This window comes from Balaenoptera ricei, chromosome 20 (genome assembly GCF_028023285.1).
Source record: "Balaenoptera ricei isolate mBalRic1 chromosome 20, mBalRic1.hap2, whole genome shotgun sequence".
NCBI classification, from domain to species: Eukaryota; Metazoa; Chordata; class Mammalia; order Artiodactyla; family Balaenopteridae; genus Balaenoptera; species Balaenoptera ricei.
In genome coordinates this window covers 14,678,197-14,694,309 of record NC_082658.1, presented here as the reverse complement: position 1 = coordinate 14,694,309, position 16,113 = coordinate 14,678,197, and the positions used below count along the sequence as shown (strand labels likewise).

Genomic DNA, 16,113 nt, shown 5'->3' with positions numbered 1-16,113 from the left:
CCACTCTTTTAAAGGGTGGCGAAACTTTTTCCTTTGGATTATTTTGGGAAACCGAAGTTTCTCAGACCCGCCTCTGGTTTCTATCAAGCTGGGAACTGTCTGGGGTCAAACACTTTTTCCCAGAAAGAATACTAGGAATCCGGAGGACCAGCTGCCACACTCCTTTTGTGGGTGCAGATCCCTCACATTCCCGGGATACCCAACGGCAGCCTGCCGGACCTCACTGTTCATGCAGCCTCTGAGATCAAGACAGCAAGTCAGCGAGGTCTCCACTTAGGATGCTGATTCTTGAATTTGCGTTGGACTCTTGGATGTTGGCATATTTCACTGCAAGGCTGTGACACTTCATAATAACTGTTTTTTTCTCAGAAATACATTATTTTATCCAGCTTCCTAAGAAAGATCAAAATTAATGTTGAGTCTTCAACGCTTCAGGACATCACTCAAGATGCAGGGCACATCTCCATAGAAACTTTCCTCCTGGGCAAGTTTTTTCTTCAACTGAGCGTTTCTACATCAAAAAGTAACCCTGAAGTCACTGTTCCCACTGATCTCTGGCTCCCTCAACACACTGTGTCCTAGACATTTAAAATTTTTCAACATCCTGTAAGAATTAATACTTGTACATTCCCCCTTCTATTTATAAAAATTATTTTTTATTTTTGTTTTAACAAACTTGCTATGAGCTTTTTCTAACATGGAAATTTAAATATCATATAAATTTAAATATCCTACAGATTACATGAACTCTCCACTCCCACCAACCCTGGCTGCTGGACCTGCTGTGATCACACATTCTTTGTTCCTATAAGCCAGGGAAGAAAGTGACCTTGTTACTCTCAAATATCACTCTCATTTCAAGTCCACCCGGTTACCACTGTTCTTTCACATATATGGCAATTTTTGGTCTTTCTTCCAAGATGTGGCCAAAGGTACAATAAAAGGCTGCAAATGACTATTTTCTGCTTGTTCTCCTGGACTACAATCTCCCTCTACCATTTTTTCTAAACCAAAAGGTACCATTGTATTTGGAAAATAATAAATTTTAGAAAAAGGTACCTTTACGCTCTTATTTCCAGAATGACTACATGCACAGAATGAGAAATTAGAATCTGCTGAGAAAACTGCAAAATAATTTCTAATTCTGTTTGCTATAATTTGACAATTCTATCTTAAGAGTCTAGAAAAGATACCATTGTGAGATGTCTCGAAGACATTATCCTAATTGAAATCTATATAAATGGAATACTCAGTTCCTTTTCAAGTCACATAAAAGCACATGCAGACCAGAGATCCTTCCTTTTAAATCAAGGCGGGGTGGGATGCCTGTAAAGTACATGTCACCAAAGTAGTAAATATTTTAGCCTCAAAATACCTCAGCCATCTATCATGGTATATGTAAGCGCTGGTCTAGAGACCTTCACATGCTGACACACAAACGAAATACCGAACAGTGCTCCTTTTTAAAAAATCGAAGTCAGGAAAAGCAGACGTGTTCTATTCCTCTAGCTGGTTTTCACTCCCAAGTTTTTGTTTTCCACACGTTTTATTGTTTTCTTTAAATACACTAGACCTTTCACTTCTCTGTGTTCATGGAAAAGAAAAGTGGAATGGATAATCCCAAACAACTGATTTGGGAATGCACTGCATTTTTTGGTAGCTCTCCATTAACATGGGTCTGTGTCAGAGGAGGAGGGATGTAAACCGACTAGAGTCACAGGCACAATGGGGAGAAGGAAAGCCAGCTGAAGGCTTAGAGACTGGCAAGAAATAATCCACCCTCGGGAAACTGAAAGCCAAGGCCATAATTTCCTCTGTATTTAAAATCCACAGTGCTGACTCTTCATTAATTTTAGATGAATTTCACAGTAGGTTTTTTGTAATTCCCAACAGCTTGCATTGCTAGCTCATGAGATGGCTCTATCAATTAAGAGATCTGGTTTCCTGGGCAGAGCCCCCGTATCACATGCCCACCTTCACGTGAAGGTGTTGTGCTACCAAGGGGCTCACGAATCCTCAGAAGTAGCAGAAGCCCCTCCTCCAAAACCCCGTTCAGGGCCAGATCCCTGAGCCCCCAGGACACTGTGAGAGAAATTCCGAGAGGGGAAGAAACAAACTACCAAAGGTAGAAGATGACCATCTTTGACTGTAATTTAAATTTGACAGGGTTCTGTTATAATAATGCACATCTGTCACCAGTGTTGTCTTATATATTGGCCAGCCCCTGGAAGAATGGTCTTTCTGAAAGCAACACCTTCTGTCTTTTCTGCCTCTGGCAAAATTGGAATAAGGAATATAAAACAGAATCTTACTTTCATGAGCAGAGCTCACATCATAGGATACACATGAGGTCCACAAGGAAAGAAGCGAGCCAGTGACGGTGATGCCAGATGTGGGTTCCTGACCAGTCAGAGGCTGCAAGAGCAGATCGCTGGACTTCCAGGCTGGAAACGGTGAGCTGAGACCCCAAGGCATTCCAGGGGGGGGCAGCGTCGCCCCAGGGCGGGGGGGGGGGGCGGTGTGCGGGGGTGGGGACTGGGTCATTGATCAAAAGAAACTGACTAAGGAAACCAAGGAGAAAATATCATGGTGCAAGATACCTGGCTCAGAGGACAAGTTTATCCAGTGCTCTCCCACAGGGATATCTTAAGGATTTGAGGAGGGGCAAGAGGCCAGTAGTGAGGAAAGAGAATCTCAGGGGTCCAGGGACAGAGAGCCTGGCATGATGACTGGTGAGGAGAAGCCAAGCTTGCACGCATGGACTCCCACCAGCTAGGACCCTGCAGCCCTTGTTCTAGGTTCTCCCCCTACTGTGAATCGGTCCCTCCATTCTAAAAAGCTGGCTTCAGAGCTTTTTAGACGAGATATAAAGAAACTCTAGAGCTGGAGTTCTTCCGTAACTTAGCCTGATGAACATCAAAGACCCCACCCCACTGCCACCACTGTCACTGCCACTGCAGCCAAATGCACATACACAAATACCCACAAGATTTCGCATTCAACTTGCGGGAAGACAAAGACTTCTCCCTTCCCCTGCCCAAAGTTAAAAACCCTGACTGAAAGAACTCATTGCATTGTTTTGAGTAAGAGGGTGGTGTTTTGATCCACACCCTTTGGATGGTGGGTGTGTGGGCTGTAGGCAGTCGGGGCAGGGCAGGAGACACAGAGCAGGGTCAGGTCCTGCTCTAGGAAGACGACAGTTATCTACGGCCTCCCAAAGCTTCGCCAGGATTTTTACTCCTGGAACCAAGACGTTAATGAGAAGATAGCTGGTTACTTTCTAGACACTCCACAAAATAACCAAAAAATTGAAAAACAAACAAAAATTCCAAAACATAAAAGTGCTTACCTAAGTTAAAAAAGAAAGAAAAACTGGCATGTTGACTTATAAACTATTAACCCGGGAGAAAAGAATCTAACTAACCACTTTATAATTAAGAATGTATCATGTTTAATGTTATTCAAATACCTGCTTTAAGATTCTTCAAAGGCCTTCCTCAAAGGGAATGGCAAAGTGGGTAAGGACTTCCTTTAAGAGATTCACAGAAGACTGACTCTCACTGCAAGAGTCTGACCTGCTCACTGACCGTCCCCAAGCACAGCCACTGTCTTCTGAGCAGTGTCATCTGCTGAATGCTCAAGGGATCACTGGAGAGCCAGCCCATATTAACTCACTATGGGGATAAACTACTTGACAAGCCCTTTCTCAAGCCTCAAAGAATCTGGTTGGAAATCATCACGGTGGTTGGATGAGGGGTTCCAAAGCCAGTTTCCAGGCTTCCCGCTTGTCTGGCAGGGCCACTCAGTCCCTTAGCAACAGCATCACACCACTGAGAGAGACTGATGTAAGCCCTACAACCACAGGCAGGAAAGGAACCGACAGGGCTGAACCACGTACCTGCCCCTGACTCATCGCTGCAAAAACAAGAAACCAAAACCTCTCATTCCCATTTTAAATACCAATTTGGTCACTTGTATAAAAGAACTCCTAAGGGAAAAATGTGGCCAAAAAATACTCCTTTCTTCCTTAGCTTGAGCACCCATCTCACTCAACACTAACCAATCAACAGTGCCCCCCTGCTCTGTGCTTACTCAGCACGGAGGTGGGTAAGAGGCCAGGGGACCCCGCTGCAGTGCGTGGGAGGAGCCCGGGAGGAGCAGGACAGCATTTCCAGGAAGGGAAATGGAAGTTACCAGGTCAACTCTGACAGATAACACAAAACGTCAACAATTCTTATCAGGCCCATTAGAGCAAGGTTTCAGAAGACAGTTAAGTCTGCAATTTCTGGAAGATTTCTTCTAAGCTGCGGGTCAAAATGTATATACTTTAAACATGTATTACATTTTAATTTCTGAGATTAACACTCTGGCATTACAAATTCAAATAGCTGGGAGGACCTCTCTTGACCATCTGCCCCGGAAAACCCTGGGCCCTGTACTTGTTACCTGTGCTGTCAAAACAACTCACCACCCAATCCAGAAACTCAAATTGTGTTTTTTCCTTCCATGAGATTTTCGTACCACAGATCAGACCTCATGAAATAAAATTCACCGCAGGCCATTAAGCCTCTGCCTACACCCCTGTTGGTCACAGTCAAGCCTGAAGACAAAAGCTCAGCTGACCAAATGAGTTTGGTCTCTGGCTCGGAGCATGATCAATAGTCATTTCTATTGGGAGTTTTAGCCTTAAAAAAAAAAAAATTAATGCTCCTGTTTTACTATCAGGATCGAATATCACTCATCACCTCCCCACAGACATTAGCCTACCTTGGGAAATTAAAACAAAAGCAACTCCTTTCCCCTGGGTTTTCTACTACTCTTGACTTATTTTCCGCTTCTATCTTGCCTGTGAGCTTAGCCAGAGCTGGCAGCTCCGCCTTCCCCAAGGACAGCTCCCTTCAGCCTTCCTAGCACAGGTACTGGAGTTTCTGCTCCTAACTCTGTGGGGTGGGGCTGGACCGTAGGATGGGAAACCAAGCAGGGGCCACATCAAAGTAGTCACTGCCGTGGGCTAATGTTCCAGGGGTCATTTCTAACAGGCATCTGGATATTAAGGACACAACAATGGCTCCAGTTCCAGCTCAGGTGAGAAGCATTTTTATCAAAGGAAGCAACAAAATAAGGTAGGAGATGCTCACCCCAGTGACCGCAGGGGGAAGAGCAGCCGCTGTGGAGCCCACCTCCCCGGAACCCGGCCCTCTGCCTGTTGCTGGCTGCAGCCCCAGGCCCCTCGTCCTCTGCATGGCTTTACCCCATCCTCAACGTCAACCGGCATTTCCTTATTTGTCATCGTTAGGTCCAAGCAGGACCAGCCCCCAAACACACACACACACACACACACACACACACACACACACACACACTTCCTTCTACCTGCTCTCAGAGGTAAAATTATCAGCAAGGTAGGGTTAGAATCTACCACATGGTCCACTTTGCATGGAATTCACCTTAACAAACATCTGCTTGGTCTACTACACCTGCCAGGGGCGGGGGGCTCCTGTTTTAAAATCTGTCTATGAAGAAAAATCATTGCCCCTCAATCTGGCAGGCAGAGTCCTAAGGTGAAATAACCTGCCCTCTGCTCCTTCCATCATAACTGAGACACTTCCCGTCAGCCTTCCATGATCAGGGCACACACACTGAATCTCTCATAGCGTTTTCTTTTGGAGCCAGGTATACCCACACTACTTTGCTCTATTCTCACCCTCCCTCCGCCAGGTCATATTTACCTGGCTGTGCTGTTAAGGTTTCCAGGGCACGGAGCCATCACCTGCACACCCTCCGACAGGGGCATTCTCAACCGGCTCTGACGCTAGCTCCCATTTGGAGCTCCTAGGCGCCACTTCAGTGTCGACACTGCTGCTAAGTCACACAGGTCTCTGAGGTCTCTGGTTCTGCAATTTTCCTGGATGCTTTTCTGTCCCCTTAATATTCAGCTTAAAGCCTTCTTAACCAGGCTTGCAAGTCTCCCAGAAAACATCACTCTGGCCTTCATGAAATACTTCCTCTCTGGTTATCAGAGGCTCTGGTCTAGGGAACCAGCCCCTTCCTTCCAAAAATAAAAACAAAAACAAAAAGACGCATTACCTAGGAAACCAGCTAGAGACATCCCATATCAGTTTTCTCTTTCAGAATCACAAGTTGTAGAAGAAATTTAACCACCGTCTCTGCCAAGTCCTTCCATTTCCTATTCAGAAATTCAGAGTTTCTGGTGAAGACCCAGCTTTCTCCTACGAGTCCCTCCCACATGACAGGAGGATCTGATGAGCACCAGCAGGGTCCTCGCCTCAGCCAGAAGTCGGCTCAGGAAGAGGGCAAGTGTCCTCACCTGCTGCAGGGTCAGGTCTAAACACAGCTGCCTCCATTCTTCCCAGTAGCTGGAAGTCTCTCCCCCGACAAGGCACAACTAGAATTCCCTCCCACTGCAAATACGAACAGGGCAGAATCCTGACTCTCCAGAAAGAGAGGAAGACTACTACATCCCTGAGACTTCCCTGGTGGCGCAGTGGGTAAGAATCCGCCTGCCAATGCAGGGGACATGGGTTCGATCCCTGGTCCGGGAAGATCCCACATGCCGCGGAGCAACTAAGCCCGTGCACCACAACTACTGAGCCTGCACGCCACAACTACTGGGCCCATGTGCTGCAACTACTGAGCCCACACGCTCTAGGGCCCGTGCTCCGCAACAAGAGAAGCCACCACAAGAGAAGCCCGCGCACCGCAATGAAGAGTAGCCCCTGCTCGCCACAACTAGAGAAAGCCCACGCGGAGTAGCGAAGACCCAACACTGCCAAAAATAAATAAAATTAAAAAAAAAAAAGACTACTACATTGCTGACTGTGGGCTGCATATGGAAGACTCCAACCCTAAGGTCTCAAATTGGAGACCCGTGCTACTAAGGACACACACTCAGTGAGAGTGATGCCTCCTGAGGGCTGGGATAGGAAGCCAGACAGGAGGGCCACCCTTGCAACTCCACAGGCAAATGCCTTTCAAGTCTGTGACAAGGGCACAGACATACTTCTCTTGTAAGACAGTGCTAAACCCACTGGACAGCTCCAACAATAGATTCCCAAGGACTCTCCCCCGACCCCCACCCTGGCCATTTCCCTTCCCAGGTTATTCTACTCTAAAAATTATTCAATCCTTCCAATAAATCCAAGTTTTAAAGAGCATTCTTCAAGTTCCTCCTTGCTCCCAATGTGCTTGCATTCATTCATTCATTCATTCACCCAGAAAACATTTAAGAAGCTTGTGCAATGGGTCAGATACTGAGCTAGGCACTGGGTATATAAAAATGAGCAAAATCGACAAGGTCCCTGCCCTCACGGAGGAAGGGGAAAAGAAGATGTCTCCTAAAGAATATGTCACAACAACAGTGAGAAGTGCTGTAAAGGACAAGAGAGAAAAGGGGAGCGAGGTGAGGGGGCGGAGCTGTTTCCTGAAGAGGGAGCAGCAAGGTGGTTCAGTTCCTGAAAGACAGAGCTCCCTTCCAGCTGGGAATGGAAGGGTGCCTGCACTATAATAACCCAGGAGGAGAGAGGCACGGGCCCAGGCTGAAGCAGGAGGCAGGAGTGGCTGGATCAAGCAGCACTTTTCAGACCAGGTTCAGAATGTGGCTCTTATCCTGGGAGCAACTGGAAGCCTTCCTAAGGTTTTGAGCAAGGACATGGCATGATTATATTGGGAATTTTTAAGACACCACTCTGGCTGCAGAGGGGTGAAGAGATTAGAAAGGAGAGGAAGCAGCTGTGGGGAGAGGAGGGCGGCAGCTGCTGCAGTCTTCGAAGCCAAAAGATGGTAGTTTGGACTAGAGTGGTGGCAGTGAAGTTGGCGAGAAAGAGAACCATTCAAGAGACGTTTAAAAGATGAAAATAACAGCACTTGGTAACGGATGAGATAAAAGCCAGCTTGCATTTGCAGTGAAGAGAAATGTCAATTACCTCCGGGAGAAAATACTGGCTGTATATACTCTGCTGCTCACTGGTATTACACATACTTCCCTTGGCAACTATTTTTCAGAATTTCTAGACAAATTTAAAGCTCTTCTTATTTGCTCTTAAACCTATTCTTTAAAACTGTCATCCATTTTTGAAACACATTTATTGAGCATCTACTATGTGCTGGGGATAGAAAGGTGATCAAGATAGCCAGGCCCTTGGCATGTCTCCTCTGAGCCTCTAAACTCCCCTGGCAATGAATGCAACTCCCAAGGCTAAGGTCACCCTACCTCCAGAAACCTTCACATGAGTCACTCAACAGCCTCCCGTCTACCTCTCAGAGACCTTCCACAATGCAACAGCAGCACAAGCAGGGAGATTCACTCCTTATTTCATAAGATCTGAGCCCTGGGAGACATCCCGCATCAAATCTAACTTCTCCAGGTGTATGAGCTGCCAAAACCTGCTCTTACAGGAAGACAATGAACCCCAAGAAGCAGTTCTTCCTTCTACATAATCAAACTCCTTTTCTCTAAAATGTACTGAGTTTGGGACCTACATGTGAACTGTGCTGTTGCATTTGTTGCCCAAATTAGTTTGTGCTGGATTTTATCCTACCATAGAGATTGAACAGTGTACCTCCAGGGTTTACAAAACCATCAATGTGGCCACATAGAGCTATTTAACTGAAAATTAACTAAAATGAAAACTTCAGTTTCTCAGTTGCACTAGCCACCTTTCAAGTATTTGATAGTCACATGCGGCTAGTGGCCACCATATTGACGGCACAGATGTAGAGGTGTTGCTACAGGGTTCTTTGCTGTTTGATTTGAATTTCCCCTTCAAAAAAAAATACACAAAAGTTTAACATATGGAGACTTTCAACATATTAACTGTGTTCCCCTCAATTTTATAAGTGAATGCTATAATCTGAATTTAAATTAGCATGCACCACAAAAATAGTGCTTTTTAGTTAGTTTCATAGTTTGGGCTTTGTGTATATTTTATTTGCCAGGAATGTTGAAGATAACCTTGTGATTCCTTGTGAGGAAGAAAGGGACCATGATTTTACAAGCCAATGTGGCCAGAGCCTGTCTTACTCTTTTTACATACACCCTACACATTGCCCAATATAGTTGATATTCTCAGTAAATACACAGATTAATTGGTAATCTAATTTTGTGCCTACTTTTCATAATCAAGTCTATAAGGGGCTTGCAAGAAATGTTCATTTCAGATTTGGAATTTCAACTACTAACACCAGTCCTGTAATGATGCAGCATGCAGGAATTTTTTCTCTCGGACCATATCTACCATGTGATTTTATATCCCAAAGATACATTTATATTGTGACAGAAAATCCACCAACAATGCTTCATATGTGAAACTATCTTGGAACAAGATTAGCAAAATGTTGGTAATTACTGAGTGACAGAAACACGAGGCTCATTATGTTATTTTTTACTTTCGTGTATTCAAAATTTTTTTCCAGAATAATAGATCTTTTTTTAAAAAAGGGCTAATGCAATTATATACAAATTCAATCGGTTCTAACAAATATTCTGTAGGGTAATTATAAACTTTGATATGGCTGGGTTCATAGTATTTTACCAAACCTCCCAAGCCAGGTCAAGAACTAACAAAGCCGGTGACTTGTTTTATGAAATTCTCCTCCTGTGTGATCTCGAGGTGGGGTGGTTGTGAGAAAGCACCACACCGTGTCTCTTCAGGTGGGTTCTTCTTTCAGCAACTCGGAGCCGTCATGCTTGATCACCTGATAATAAGGCCACTGGCCTCTGCCTCCTCTTATCAGAAAAAAAGGCTAAAAATCCACTTCCCACAGCCCGACACTAAAGCGGACACCTGCAGACAGAGGAACAATGCTTCCGGTCCAGGTGAGCCCTGCACCCACTGCAGAGGCTCCAGCGCAAGCACTGCCCAGGCGCCGGCTGATGGTTAGCACGTTACGGGCTGTCCCACGCCGAGCCACGGCAGGATGCCTCCAGTGGACTCCAGTGGACGTGCACAGGAGCCATTTCAGTCCTACCTACCACCCTGTGGTTACTTTGCACACAGAATGATGGGAAATGTGGACCCAGAACAGAAGCTCATCCCCTCCAGGCCAAGTTCCCCACTGCCTGTGAGTCAGCAAACCCTTGTAAGAAATTCCCAAGGTGCCTCAAGCAGTGTCCGGCTCTGAGCCCCAGCCCCTCCCCTCTGCTCTGTGATGCACCTGCCTCTCCCATCTTCAGCCCCTCCTCTCAGGCCCTCCTCGCCGCCCCCTCCTTCCCTGAAGCCACACTTGCCACACGCTGCTCCCTCCCTTGAGGTGCTCTTCCCAACACTCCCAGTTGCTGGCTCCCTCCCTTTATTCTTTCTCAGGGCCTGTTCTTTTTCCTCAGAGGAAGGAGACTTCGCACTTATCACAATTTAATATATACAATGCACACGTCTGTTGACTTGTTAATTGTCTAGACTACGAAATGTGCTATGTGCCGGCAGGGAACACATCTGTTTTGCTCCCCATTGGATTTCCAATGCCAAGCACAACGCTTGGCTCCAGCAGACGCTCAGATACTTGTTTAATGAGTGATAATCACTGTTTAGTCAGTCCTTTCAGCAGAAAGACTTTTAAATTTTATATTTCAAGCCCCAAATGATAAACAGAACCATCTTGAGGAACACTGCCTAAAAGACAACATTAGGTGTAAGAAAGGACTTAAAATTGAGTAAGAGAACAGGCCAGCTTATGTCAGCTTTAAGTAACAAACGTGAAATGGAACCCTTATGAAATGCATACTGTGATTCTGAAAGGTTATTTGCGGGAGCAATCCAAGGGGTGGGTTTAAGTCTCAAATCCTAAATAAGGTGGTGACTGAAGAGGGCTCCTCTTGCCCAGTTCCATTCTCAACTGTTAGGATAAGCCGGGGAGGGGCTCAGTGGGTTAGTTCCAATCATCTTCTTGGGGTAAAGCCCTTAGAACCAATCTTCCAAGCAAACCCAACAGACAAAGGTTACCTGGTTGTTTCAAAGCCCACCCTGTTCCCCACCCCACCAGCTTCCTCACAGAAAGGTCAGATTCTTCTCTCAACAGTCCCACCTATGCTCACAGTGACCTGGCCTGTGGTTTTGTTCACCAAAGAAAAACCAAAGAGGACTTAAGTCTTCTGCAACTCCCATAGAGTTCGTCCTTAGCTTTAACAAAGTTCTCCCAATACGCAGCAGATGTTCTGAATGAGAACTCAGAATTTAAACAGGGGTCAGTACACAATAAAAGACTAGGAATGCATGACCCCAAAGCAGAGGGAAATCTCACTTTTTAAACTGGGAAAACTTCCAGGGCACATGGCTTGAGAAGATTCCAAAATGAGGCAGGGTGCATCTGAAACAACCACAGAACTCATATTGGGGAGCAACATAAGCTTGAGTTCTAGTCCCAGCTATAAGCCCTTGTCCTTACTGTGTGATCTTGGACAAGTTACTTAACTTCTCTGAACCTCAGTTACCTCATCTTAAAATAAGATTGAGACTAGTCTCTACTACTCATAGGATGATGTGAGGTTTAAAAGTAGGAACAGTGCACACAGTAATTCTCCATAAATGATGGTTACTCATATTGTTATCAACTACCCATTCTTTTCTCTTTACAAAAGCACGAGCACAAACATCCACCTGAGGCTTCAGGAGTCATTTCCTTTCAACCATTTAATTTCTCAGATCCTTAGATTCATAAGCTCACATAATCTATGACACTGTATTGGAGGGAGTTGGGGGAGGAGACTAAGAAATCAAGTCCTCATTTTGGAAGAGACCCTCAAGATCCAGAGTGGGGAAATGATGTGCCCAAGACACACATAATAACAGGATAAACCCCCAGGACTGGAAACAGGTCTCTTAATACCAACTGCAGTGCTCTCTCTACCTCACTCAGAAACCCAGGGTTTCTGTGCTTTCATGACCTCCTAGCATCCCTCTGATGAATGGTACCTCACAGACACTTCACACAATGCAATTAAGCATTACAAGGAGTTTGGCAAGAGGCAACACGGAATCTTGCATAGAACCTTGAGGTGCTTTAAAATTCACGTATAAGAGTATTCACATCAGCCTACGTTTCCAAACTTCTTATAACGATAGTTATTTTTAACTTGGGATTTAAAGTTGACAAAGAACTTAATGAACAGGCAGGACAAAGGGAGCTGTCTGTCCATGGCTGGTTAGCTCCTGAAGTTAATGCTTCACATGCAGACAAGAGTCAGCCAAAGGACAGAGCTTCACGCAAACTGAAAAACATTCCTCCAGCCCACAGATCATGGATTACTGCTTGGGCTCCAAGTGGCAAATCTTACGAGATGCTCCCTAGCTTTTCCCCAGAGCCACCTACCAGTTAACCATACGTTCTGTCATCCGACAGGAGCAACTGTTACTGGGTGCTCACGCTGTGCCAGGCACACGAGTGACTTCATGTAATCCTCACAACTACCGATAAAGAATGTACTTCGGTGGTTCACATGACCTAGAACCCCACTATGACACCACTATTTTACGTACAAAAAAGGAAGTTGCTGCCAACTACAACTTAAGACCTCATAGATTATAAGATACTTTTCAGAAATGTTAAGATGAGACAAACTGTACTGTCTTAGCGTTGTTGAAATGTGAATATTGTCCCATTTACAGATAAAGAAACTGAGGTACACAGAGAGAGAAAATAATTGCCCAAGGTCACGGAGCTGATAAGTGGAAGGTTTGGGATACAGACCTGGTAAGTCTGGTCAACTTTTCATGGCAGTAAACTCAAATTTCCTGAGAGCCACATGAATTACCCAAAAACACACCTGGCAGAGAGGAAGGACACAATGGTGCTAACTCTTGTTCCACCACGAGCACATTAACTGCGGCAATTCTCTGAACATCTCTGAACCTGACCTTTCATGTGTCCAAGAAGGCACTGTGCTAGCCTATAATAAACCGCCGTCCTTCTTCTGGGAAAAGCAATGTGGTACGATGGGAAAAGCACATTTGGAATCAGAAAGTCCTAGACTGAAATTCTTGTCCCAGAGAATTCCCTGGCGGTCCAGTGGTTAGGACTCTGTGCTTTCACTGCTGAGGGCCTGGGTTTAATCCCTGGTGGGGGAACTAAGATCCCACAAGCCGTGTGGTGTGGCCAAAAAAAAAAAAAAATCTTGTTCCACTATCTAACCAGCTTATTGCCCTGGGCAAGTTACTGAACTGCTCTGAGCCTCTGTTTCCTCTCCTGTAAATTGAGGCTACCAGCATCTATCTCACTTAGAAGGCTGCTCACGGACGGGAAAGGATATATACATACAAATAGAGAAAGCAGCACATGGCAGAGCTGGAATTCAACACATGCTCTTTCCTACACTAGCCACCTTCTGCTTTGGGACAGAATCAAGGAACAAACAATTCCCTGTGACCTCAGCAATTCCCAAGTGGGACACTCAGGAGAGAATAAGGACCGGACAGGAGAAAGCAGACCCTGAGGGACACTCAGGCAAAGAAAATGAACTGGAAGCACCTGGAGGTCAGGGACAGTTGATGAACTTCCGAACTTCTCAATAAACTGACTGACAGCGGAAAGGGAAAAAAAGAGAGAACTGAACACTATCAAAAGACACTGGTCAACAGATATGAGGATGAAGAGATACCAAACCGGACACAGAAAACCAGTCTTGGAAGATTCAGTTTGATACCCAAAGTGATCTACAGCAGGAAGAATTTCCCCATTGTTCTGTTTTGTTCTTACTTAAGTAATATTCTGTGCATTTCTTCCCCTTCTTTCTTCAAGAGCTTCAGAAAATCCTCAGAAGAGCTTTGACTTGGAGGGAAGGTGAATCATATGGATGTAGAAACAAATTCTTGACCTGTTTTTTTCTCCATCATACCCATAATGCCTCAAAGTGTCTGGCACACAGCCAACTCTCAACAAAAATTAGTTGAGTGAATATTTTTTGACTACATGCTTTTTCACTTTGACCAAAACTGCAAAACATCCTATATATTTATTCTACCTAAAAGCCTAATAATCTTTCCTACTTCTTTTCCAGAAGCATTCTAAAACCATAATCTCTAATACACAAACGATACACTGGGCGAAAGCTATTTCTCCAGTCCTCTCACACGAAGACATTCTACCCTCTCTTCAAACCTCCAACAAGGTCCAGCCCCCTCAGCCCCACCAAACCCCTGCGCTTTCTCTTTCCCCTCCTCTGTCCAGCCCTCGGGTGCCTTGGCAGTTGTCTCAATTACCACCATCATCTGAACTGAATCAGTTTGTTAATCTCCTTCCTCTCAGGCACAGCACCTTTCCTGGAGATAAATGTGCAGGCAGTTCACCCACAGTCCTCCATACACCCCCTACCCATCCCCATCCCAGCCTTCCCTGACACTCCCAGAGAGGCCCAGTGGAAAAAAAAAACAAAACAACATATGGCAAAAATCCCGCCCTACCCCCATTACCTCAGGAGGCTGCTTGTTTTCCATAAGTTTAGACCAATCACCAACTTTTAGAAGAATCTGAAAGAATCCCGAAATGATTTAAGGGTTGGGTAAGAGCTGATAGAAATGGCACTTTTGCTCTTTCAATACCTCCTAGAAGGTAAGCTTCACTGTGTCACTGAGCTCTAAACCCACAAACCTAGACTCCTGGGAAGTCCCTGGCAGTCCAGTGGTTAGGACTCTGTGCATTCACTGCCCACGGCCCCGGTTCCAACCCTGGTCTGGGAACTAAGATCTCACAAGCTGTGCATCGAAAAAGAAAAACCCACAAAAACCTAGATTTTGCAAACACTCCCTATCCCAGAGTTCAAGGATCATTTGCCCCTCCGTTTTTCCTTGTTGGTTTCCATATAAAAGTCACTCATTGTTTCCCTTCCAGCTTACATCAGGCTCCTGAAAGGACTCCTTTAAATCCTTTGATGAAAACCATCAAAACATGCGAAAGGCTGGTTCTTTTCAATTCCTGTGCAGAGCAGCCCTGGTGTCAAGACCTAGAACTTCAAACATGAATATGGCACCACCCCTGTCTTCATGGAGCCCACGCTTTTCCTCCAACTCTGAAAAAGTATGCCCTCCCTGAGAAGCGTCTATTAAGACGTAGTGACAAAGTACTTCATAGCTTTGGAGGAAGAGCGAGGGTGGAAACAGACTTTGCCCTTACATTGGCTGCCCTGTAACCATAACAACCGATGGTTTAAGTAACCATCAACCCACCTAGGGGCTAAGTTTTCCAAAAACCATGTTCAAAAGGGGAAAACTCCCCTGCACCGACTCCCGCGTCAGCCGTGCATCCTGGGCAGCGTGCGAGGCGCAGCTGAAGCCGACGGTTCAGTCCATCCCCGGTCCCACCGTTTCATTCGTGTGCTCGCCGGCAGCACAGCCTCCGCCGTCACACCCGAGCTCTGGGGCAGGGCACCTGGCATTAGGCCTCAGCCCAATGTCACTTGTTAACCTTCCAAACCCCCGGCTTTCGGGACGCCGCCGCCTCAGGTCTAAGGGACGCAAACCACCCACTACCACCCACGATTTCCAGGAGCTAGAGAAAAACAACCCGAGGCGCAGAGAGCCTCTAAAAGATCCGCGTAAAAGTAACTGCGATTCTCGACTTCCAGGCATTTCGCAACGTGAGCGCTGGGGGCGGCAGGAACCTGGGGCCCCATTCACAAAATTACAAGCTGTTTTCCCTTAGTTTGCTTGTGGACGGTTCTCCCCGGACGGGGCCGAGCCCGGAGCCCGTGGACCGCAGGCTGCGGGGACCAGCCGGAGGGCACCTCCAGCGGGGTCAAGCCCAGACTGCCCCACACCGCCCCAAAGGAAAGAAGGGTGCGCCCGGGGGCGTCGCGGGTAGGCGTCCCTGTCAACTTAACCTAGACCATGGTGACAGCGGGGCGGGGCCCTGGGTGGGCCGGACCCCCGCGCCCCGCCGCGCCAACGGCCGCCGGCCCCCGACCGTACCCCGGACCCTGAGGAGCCGGAGCCTTCTCGGCGGGCGCTCCCTACACCGCCCCACCCGGCCCCGGGAGCGCTCACCCCGGATCCACTGGCTGCCTCATTGTACTGCGCCGGCGCCCGTGCTCCACGGCCGCCGCAGCTCCCGCTACAGCTCGGGATCCGGCCACCTTCCTGCCGCCAGCCCGCCCCCGGGCCACCGGCC

General features: G+C 46.6%; 1 protein-coding gene across 2 annotated transcripts in view; it reads right to left on the bottom strand.

Annotated features, from left to right (window-relative positions):
• Positions 1-16,104, bottom strand: part of TEX2 (testis expressed 2) — a 108,827-nt gene extending 92,723 nt beyond the window's left edge. For both annotated transcript variants that reach the window (XM_059907097.1, XM_059907098.1), the window contains exon 1: positions 15,990-16,104. The gene's annotated coding sequence lies outside the window, so the exon portion shown is untranslated. The remainder of the gene's footprint in view (positions 1-15,989) is intronic.
• Between the last annotated feature and the right edge of the window lie 9 nt (positions 16,105-16,113).